The following is a 9,773-nucleotide window of genomic DNA, read 5'->3' on the forward strand; positions in this document are numbered from 1 at the left end:
TGCTTCTCTTCACATAGAAAACCGTTATTTGAAGAATGCTATTTTGCTTCACTTATATTTGTTAGAGCATGGTATTTTGTAGAAATAATTAATCTCTCATTCTTCACTTATATCTATTTAGAGAGTCAAAAGGAATTGGTCAATTGCATGGTTAGTCATAAAATCCTACATAAAACTTATGGATCACTGAATATGATATGTTTGATTCCTTGCAATAGTTTTGCGATATAGAGATGGAATATGTGGGAGATACTAGTAAACAATTGTGGTTAGTAAGAATATTGGTGTTAAGGTTTGTGATTCTCGAAGCATGCACGTATAGTCTCTCGTTATGCTATGAAGTTGGAGCATGATTTATTATTGATTGTCTTCCTTATGAGTGGCGGTCCGAGACGAGCGATGGTATTTTCCTACCAATATATCCCCCTAGGGGCATGCATAGTAGCACTTTGCTTTGAGGGCTAATAAGCTTTTGCAATAAGTATATGAGTTCTTTATGACTAATGTGAGTCCATGGATTATATGCACTCTTACCTTTCCGCAATTTGCTAGCCTCTACGGTATCGTGCATTGCCCTTTATCACATCGAGACATGGTGCAAACTTCGCAGGTGCATCCAAACCCCGTGATATGATATGCTCTATCACACATAAGCCTTATTATATCTTCCTCAAAACAGCCACCATACCTACCTATTATGGCTTTTCCATGGCCATTCCGAGATATATTGCCATGCAACTTCCACTACTTCCGTTTGATGACTTGAGAATTCGTTGTCATATTGCTTTACATGATCATATAGCTGACATAGTAGTTGTGGCTCAGCCACTGTTCATCATTTTTCATACATGTTACGCTAGATCATTGCACATCCTGGTATTGCCAGGGGCATTCATATAGAGTCATACTTTGTCATAGGTATCGAGTTGTAATTTTTATTTCTCTTGAGTTATAAGTAAATAGAAGTGTGATGATCATCATTATTCATTTTTAGAGCAGTGCCCCAGCAAAAAAAGAAAAAGAAAAAATTACAAAAAGAAGAAAAAGAAAATAAAGAAAAAGAAAATAAACGAAGAGAAAAGGGGCATTGTTAGTATCCTTTACCACACTTGTGCTTCAAAGTAGCACCATGTTTTTCATATGGAGAGTCTCCTATGTTGTCACTTTCATAAACTAGTGAGAATTTTTCATTATAGGATTGGATGCACACCCACTTAGTTTTCATATTGAGCTTGCATACACTCATAGCTCTTAGTTCATTCATTGCATGGCAATCCCTACTCCTCGCATTAATATCGATTGATGGGCATCTCCATAGCCCATTGGTTAGCCACGTTGATGTGAGACTTTCTTACTTTTTGTCTTCTCTATATTTACCCCTATCATCATACTCTATTCCACCCATAGTGCTATATCTATGGCTTGCGCTCATGTATTGCGTGAGGGTTGAAAAAGCTGAAGCATGTTAAAAAGTATGAACCAATTGCTCGGCTTGTCATCGGGGTTGTGCATGATAAATACTTTGTGTTAAGAAGATAGAGCATGACAAGACTATATGATTTTGTAGGGATAGATTTCTTTAGCATTGATATTTTGAAAGACATGATTGTTTGTTGGGATGTCTGAGTATTGATGTCTTTATATCAAATTATAGACTATTGCTTTGAATCACTTCTGTCTTATTATTCATGCCATGATTAGATACATGATCAAGTTTATGTTAGGTAGCATTCCACATCAAAAAATTATCTTTTTTATCATTTACCTACTCGAGGACGAGCAGGAATTAAATTGGGGATGCTGATACGTCTCCATCATATCTATAATTTTTGATTGTTTCATGCCAATATTATACAACTTTCACATATTTTGGCAACTTTTTATATGATTTATTGGACTAAACTATTGATCCAGTGCCTAGTGCCAGTTCCTGTTTTTTGCATGTTTTTTGTCTCGCAGAAAATCCATATCAAACAAAGTCCAAATGCAATAAAAAATTACGGAGAATTATTGTGGAATATATGTGATTTTTTGGAGTTGGAATCACCGCAAACGGAGGCCCACAAAGCCCACAAGACACCAGGGCGCGACCCAGGATCGTGGTGCGTGGTGGTGGGTTGTGCTCACCTCGTACGTCGGTTGGAGCTCTACTTTGGGTGCAAGGAACCTTATATCCGGAAAAAATCATGTTAAAGTCTCAGCGCAATCGGAGTTACGGATCTCCCGGAATATAAGAAACGGTTTTCGGCCAGATCTGGGGAACGCGAAACAGAAGGGAACAGAGAGGGATATCCAATCTCAGAGGGGCTCCTGCCCCTCCTCCTCCATGGAGGCCATGGACCAGAGGGGGGACTCTCCTCCCATCTATGGGGGAGACCAAGGAAGAAGAAGAAGGAGGGGGCTCTCTCTCCCGATGGTGCCGGAGTGCCGCCGGGGCTAGGATCGTGATGGCGATCTACATCAACAATCTTGCTACCGTCAACACCAAATCTCTCCCCCTCTATGCAGCAGTGTAACACCCCTTCTCCCTGTTGTAATCTCTACTTAAACATGGTGCTCAACTCCATATATTATTTCCCAATGATCTATGGTTGTCCTATGATGTTTGAGTAGATTTGTTTTGTCCTATGGGTTAATCGTGATCTTGGTTGGTATGATTGTATATTTTATTTATGGTGCTGTCCTACAGTGCCCTTCGTCTCACGCAAACATGAGGGGCCCCTGTTGTAGGGTGTTGCAATATGTTCACGGTTCGCTTATTGTCGGTGTTGCGGGGGTGACAGCAGCCTAAACGTGGATAAGTGGGTTATGGCGTATGGGAGTAAAGAGGACTTGATACTTAATGCTATGTTTAGGTTTCACAACCTTAATGATCTTTAGTAGTTGCGGATGCTTGCTAGGGGTCCAATCATAAGTGCATATGATCCAAGTAGAGAAAGTATGTTAGCTCATGCCTCTCCCTCATGTAAAATTACAAGAATGATTACCGATACTTATTATCGATTGCCTAGGGAGAAATGACTTTCTTGTTGACAAAAGCTATCCACTTTTATGACCTTGCAATTTATTCGTAGTTTTATTCTCACAAACTACTCATGGTTTTATTCTTGCAAATTAGTTTCATACTTGTTTTAGGTAAATCAAACGTCAAGTGTGCGTAGAGTTGTATCGGTGGTCGATAGAACTTGAGGGGATATTTGTTCTACCTTTAGCTCGTTGGGTTCGACACTCTTATCTATCGAAGAAGGCTACAAACGATCCCCTATACTTGTGGGTTATCAGTGGGCGAAGATAATGTTCCCACTCACGCAAAAATTGCACTAAAGCATATAGCTCTTTATCATAGATGGGATAATTGAGTTGCGCTCCGGAAAGTTTGTCACTAAAGTAAGGTATGGGGCGCTTCTCTTGCATTAACACACCTCCTATGCCATTACCGCTAGCATCGCAATGAACTTCAAAAGTTTTGTCAAAATTGGGTAATGCAAGCATGGGAGCATGGGTAAGCAAATTGTTAAGTTCATTAAATGCGGTATCTTGGGATGGTCCCCAAATAAATGGTGCATTCTTCTTACTCAAAGCATGTAAAGGAGATGCAATAGTGTTAAAGTCCTTAACGAATCTACGATAGAAACCGGCTAAACCAAGGAAACTTCGCACTTGTTGCAAATTTGTTGGTTGGGGCCATGTTTTAATAGCATTGATCTTAGATTCATCTACATGAACACCCTTAGAAGACAGAACAAAACCCAAGAAAACAAGCTTATCAATACCAAAAAGGCATTTGTCCATATTAGCATAAAGTCGCTCTTTCCTAAGGGTTTGCAACACGGTTCTAAGATGGGTGACATGATCTTTGAGAGATTTGCTAAACACAAGAATACCGTCAAAATAGACCACAGCAAATACACCAATATAGGGCCAAAGAACAAAATGCATGACTCGCATGAAAGTACCTGGTGCTTCGGATAAGCCCATTGGTATGACCAACCATTCATACAAGCCAAACTTGGTTTTGAAAGCGGTTTTCCATTTGTCACCCTCTTGGATGTGAATTTGGTAATAGCCACTCTTAAGATCAATCTTAGAGAAAATGGTGGCTCCGCTAAGCTCATCTAGCATATCATATAGGCATGGAATGGGGTAAGGATAACGCACGGTTATAGCATTGATAGGACGACAATCGGAACACATGCAATACGTACCATCTTTCTTGGGAACAAGGATGACCGGGATGGCACAAGGGCTCAAGCTTTCACGTACATGGCCGTTGTCGATGAGTTGTTGTACTTGCCATTGGATCTCCTTGGTTTCCTCAGGGTTGATGTGGTATGGTGCCTTGTTAGGAATAGGTGCTCCGGGGGTGAGGTCGATGTGGTGCTCGATTCCTCAAAGTGGAGGTAGATCCGGAGGAAGCTCGTTGGGGAATACATCTTGGAATTCCTGGAATAGAGAAGATAACACTAAAGGTAGATTGTGAGAGGTGTTAGTTTTTGGTGGCTCGTTCTTGCACAAGAGGACATAGTGCATGACACTTGATGGGTTCTCACACACTTCTCTCATCTCACTTTTGGTGGCAAATAGGACTAAGTTTTTCTTGTCGCTCATCATGGAGGCACTCAATTTGAGCTTGTGGTTCTCACTCCCTTTTGGTTGTTCGCTCTCTCACTATTCTCTCCATGATGGGTGGCTTGCTTGTCGGCGATCACTTGGCTTGGAGACATAGGTCGTAGCACCTACTCCTTTCCCTTCATCTTCAAGCTATAGTGATTTGTACGTCCGGTGTGTATGACACCTCGGTCAAATTGCCATGGTCGTCCAAGAAGGAGGTGGCAAACAGACATCGGGATGACATCAAACTCCAAAGTCTCTTCGTATGCTCCAATTTTGAAGGAAACTTGCACCATATGCTCGACTTGGATAGTGACGGAGTCGCTTAGCCATTGGACCTTCCATTGATGTCGGCCTTGGTGTGGAAGATATCGCATCTTTGGTCTTTGTCTTGTTGATATTGAAGTGTCAAGACCTTGGAGACAACAGAGCAGGGATCGAATCTTCGTCACAAAAGACTTGATCATCTTCATCTTTGTTCACTTGCTGATGCATGGCCACTTTCTCAAGGGCTTCCATTTCCTCTTCACTCTTGGAGTCATAGGTTCTGGCGTCGTTGAGGATCATGGTGCGCTTGTTGGTACACTCGAAGGACTTGTGGCCTCGTCCACCGCATGTGAAGCACTTGATTGAACTTGTCTTGATGGTCTCATCGATTGGAGTAGATGATGAAGAAGCTCTCGGCTTGAAGTTGCTTGTAGTAGAAGGACGACTTGAGGTTGTCGAAGTTTTCTTGAAACTTGACTTGTCGTTGTTGCTTGTGGAAGGCTTGATTGAGGTAGATGGTAGTGGAGTCATTGAAGCTTGGTTGTTGTAGCCGTATGTCTTGGAAGAGTATTTTGGCATACTTGAAGTCATCTTGCACTTGGCGTTCTGCCTTGGTGGCTTGGTGAACTAGCTCGATGACGTTGGAGTAAGGTTGGAAATCGGCGATCTTCTTGATAGGATGGTTGAGTCCATTCAAGAAACGTGCCATAGTTTGCTCATCATCTTCCGTGACATTAGCTCATATCATGTCTATCTCCATTTCCTTGTAGTACTATTCAATGCTATTTGTTCCTTGCTTGAGGAGTTGCAATTTATTGAAGAGGTCGCGGTTGTAGTAGGTTGGTACGAAACGTGCTCTCACGACATCCTTCATTTGATCCCATGTTGTGATGGGTGGTTCACCTCTTGCTTCTCGTCGCTCAATGACTTTCTCCCACCATATGAGGACATAGTCATGGAACTCAAGGTATGCCATGGTGATCTTCTTATCTTCCTCATAGTTGTGCAAATGGAAGATCTTGTCAACCTTCAATGCCCATGAAAGGTACTCTTCAGGATCATTGCTTCCGGTGAACTTGGGCATGGTGAACTTGAGCATGCCATAGCGTTGCTCTTCATCGTGTTGGGGTCGGGGATGATGAAATCCTTGACGTGGAGGATTTTCAACCTCATGTTGCTCTTGATGTGGAGGATTCCCATTGTCTTGTTGCTCTTGGAAAACTTGGGGTTCTTGTCGAGCTTGTGGAGGAGCTTGAGGAACATAACGATGCACTCATGATTGATAAATCATCTCTTGAACTTCATCATGAAGTGCTTCTTCTTGCTCGCGCCCATGGCGATTGCATGCGGCAATGGCGCGACTTGTTTCGTGGAGGGCACATTACGCCTCAAGTGCTTGAGCTTCTCGCGATTGTTGTTTGATAACCCACAAGTATAGGGGATTACAACAGTTTTCGAGGGTAGAGTATTCAACCCAAATTTATAGATTCGACACAAGGGGAGCCAAAGAATATTTGCAAGTATTAGCATCTGAGTTGTCAATTCAACCACACCTGGAGATTAATTATATGCAACAACATGATTAGTAGCAAAGTAATATGATAGTTTTGGTAATAGTGATAGCAGCAATAGTAACGGTAATAGTGATAGCAGTATTTTTGTAGCAAGTGCAACAGTAACGATAGCAGTACTAACTTAGCTAGAACAATATAAGATAAATTCATAGGCATTGGATCGGTAATTTGTTGGATGATATTCATCATGTGACAGTCATAACCTAGGGCGATACGACACTAGCTCCAGTTCATAAATATAATGTAGGCATGTATTCCATAAATAGTCATACGTGCTCATGGAAAGAACTTTGCATGGCATCTTTTGTCCTACCCTCCTGTGGCAGCGGGGTCCAATTGGAAACTAAGCATATTAAGGCCTCCTTTTAATAGAGAACTGGAACAAAGCATTAACACACGGTGAATACATGAACACCTCAAACTACGGTCATCACTGGGGGTGGTCCCGACTAATGTCACTCTGGGGTTGCCGGATCATAACACATAGTAGGTGACTATAACTTGCAAGATCAGATCTAGAACATGGATATAATGGTGATAACATAAACGGTTCAGATCTGAAATCATGGCACCCGGGCCCAAAGTGACAAGCAATAAGCATGGCAAAGTCATGGCAACATCAATCTCATAACATAGTGGATACTAGGGATCAAGCCCTAACAAAACTAACTACATTACATGATGAATCTCATCCAACTCATCATTGACCAGCGAGCCTACAAAGGAATTACTCACTCCCGATGGGGAGCATCATGGAATTGGCGATGGAGAAGGGTTGATGATGACGAAGAACGAAGATCCCCCTCTCCGGAGCCCCAACCAGACTCCAGATCTGGCCTCCCGATGAAGAACATGAGGTGATGGCGGCTCCGTCTCGTGGATCGCAATAATTCTTTTTCCCTGATTTTTTTCTGGAAAACATGATTTTATAGCGTCGGTTTCAGGTATGCGGGGCCACCAGGTGGGGACAACCCACCCGGGCGCTCCAGGAGGGGGGCGCCCTGGTGGGTTGTGCCCAACCAGGTGCCCCCTCCGGTGGATCTTGGCTCTAGAAATTCTATTTATTGATATAAAAAATCCTCGCAAAGTATCATTCCATTCCGAGAATTTTTATTTCTGCACAGAAACAACACCATGGTACTTCTGCTGAAAACAGCGTCAGTCCGGGGTTAGTTTCATTCATATCATGTGAATTAGAGTCCAAAACAAGAGAAAAAGTGTTAGGAAAAGTAGATACATTGGAGATGTGTCATTATTCCTGACGTAGTGCCTCGTCATCTTGCTCGTCTTGGTGTTGGCGCTCGCTCTTCCTCGTGTTGGCGTAGACGTTGTCGTTCTTGTGCTTGCGCAAATGTAGCTTGATTTTGGCCGATATTCTTGCTCTTCAAGTTGCTCTTGTGTAGGATTTCCGTGTAGAGAATTGTGGTTTTCTTGACGGTCTTGGCGCGCGGCTTGGAAAAGAGTGTTCGACGTTGGTGTACTTGAGTTGTCGGAGGAGTGTCGACTTGAGTGGCTCCATCTTGAATATGACGAAGTGGTAGAAGAGAGGTTGATCAACAAGGCACGAATCTCGTCCATTCTTGCATTGTTCTCTTGTTTTTGCTCGTCGAGCTTGTTGTCGAAGTAGTCTCTTGTATGTTGCTCGGAGAGTCGCAAGTCGGTGGTGAGGTTGTCGATGCAGTCGATCAAAGCTTGTTGTTCTTGATGCAAAGCTCGTTGTACACCGAAGAGGTGGTTCTTGGTGACTGCTACCTCTTGAGCATGCGTTGGTTTTCCCTTGAAGAGGAAAGGGTGATGCAGCAAAGTAGTGTAAGTATTTCCCTCAGTTTTTGAGAACCAAGGTATCAATCCAATAGGAGACAATGCACAAGTCACCTAGTACCTGCACAAACAATCAAGAACCTTGCAACTAACGCGATAAAGGGGTTGTCAATCCCTTCACGGTCACTCGCAAAAGTGAGATCTGATAAAGATAGTAAAGTAAATATTTTTGGTATTTTTGTTGTATAGATTGGAAAGTAAAGATTGCAAAATAGTAAACGAGATGGGATGTAAATAAAAGAGATGCAATATAATAAGAAAGAGACCCCGGGGCCATAGGTTTCACTAGTGGCTTCTCTCAAGATAGCATGTGTTACGGTGGGTGAACAAATTACTATCGAGCAATTGATAGAAAAGCATCATGGCAATGATCATGAATATAGGCAATGATCATGAATATAGGCATCATGTCCGTGTCAAGTAGATCGAAATGATTCTGCATCTACTACTATTACTCCACACATCGACCGCTATCCAGAATGCCTCCAGAGTATTAAGTTCATAAGAACATAGTAACGCTTTAAGCAAGATGACATGACGTAGAGGGATAAACTCAAGCAATATGATATAAACCCCATCTTTTTATCCTTGATGGAAACAATACAATATGTGCCTTGCTGCCCCTACTGTCACTGGGAAAGGACACCGCAAGATTAAACCCAAAGCTAAGCACTTCTCCCATTGCAAGAAAGATCAATCTAGTAGGCCAAACTAAATCGATAATTCGAATAGACTTGCAAAGATATCAAATCATGCATATAAGAATTTAGAGAAGAACCAAATAATATTCATAGACAATCTTGTTCATAAACCCACAATTCATTGTATCTCGGCAAACACACCACAAAAGAGTATTAGATCGAATAGATCTCCAAGAACATCGAGGAGAACTTTGTATTGAGAATCAAAGAGAGAGAAGAAGCCATCTAGCTAATAACTATTGACCCGAAGGTCTGTGGTAAACTACTCATGCTTCATCGGAGAGGCTATGGTGTTGATCTAGAAGCCCTCCGTAATCAACTCCCCCTCCGGCGGATCGCCAGAAAAGGCCTCAAGATGGGATCTCACGGGTACAGAAGGATGTGGTGGTGGAAAAGTGGTTTCGTGACTCTTTGTGGTCGATCTAGGGAATAAGAGTATATATAGGCGGAAGAAGTACGTCGGTGGAGCTACGAGGGGGCCACGAGGGTGGGGGCGCGCCTACCCCCTGGGCGCGCCCTCCTGCCTCGTGGCCGCCTCGTGGTGTTCCATACTTCAACTCCAAGTCTTCTTGTTTTCTTTCGGTCCAAGAAAGATCATCACGAAGGTTTCATTCCGTTTGGTATTCCTTTTCTACGAAACTCTAAAATAGGCAAAAAAAATAGAAACTGGCAATGTGCCTCCGGTTAATAGGTTAGTCCCAAAATAATATAAAAGAGCACATTAAAGCCCATTAAACATCCAAAATAGATAATATAATAGCATCGAACAATCAAAAATTATAGATACGTTGGAGACGTA

Source organism: Triticum aestivum, chromosome 4A (genome assembly GCF_018294505.1).
Source record: "Triticum aestivum cultivar Chinese Spring chromosome 4A, IWGSC CS RefSeq v2.1, whole genome shotgun sequence".
NCBI lineage: Eukaryota > Viridiplantae > Streptophyta > Magnoliopsida > Poales > Poaceae > Triticum > Triticum aestivum.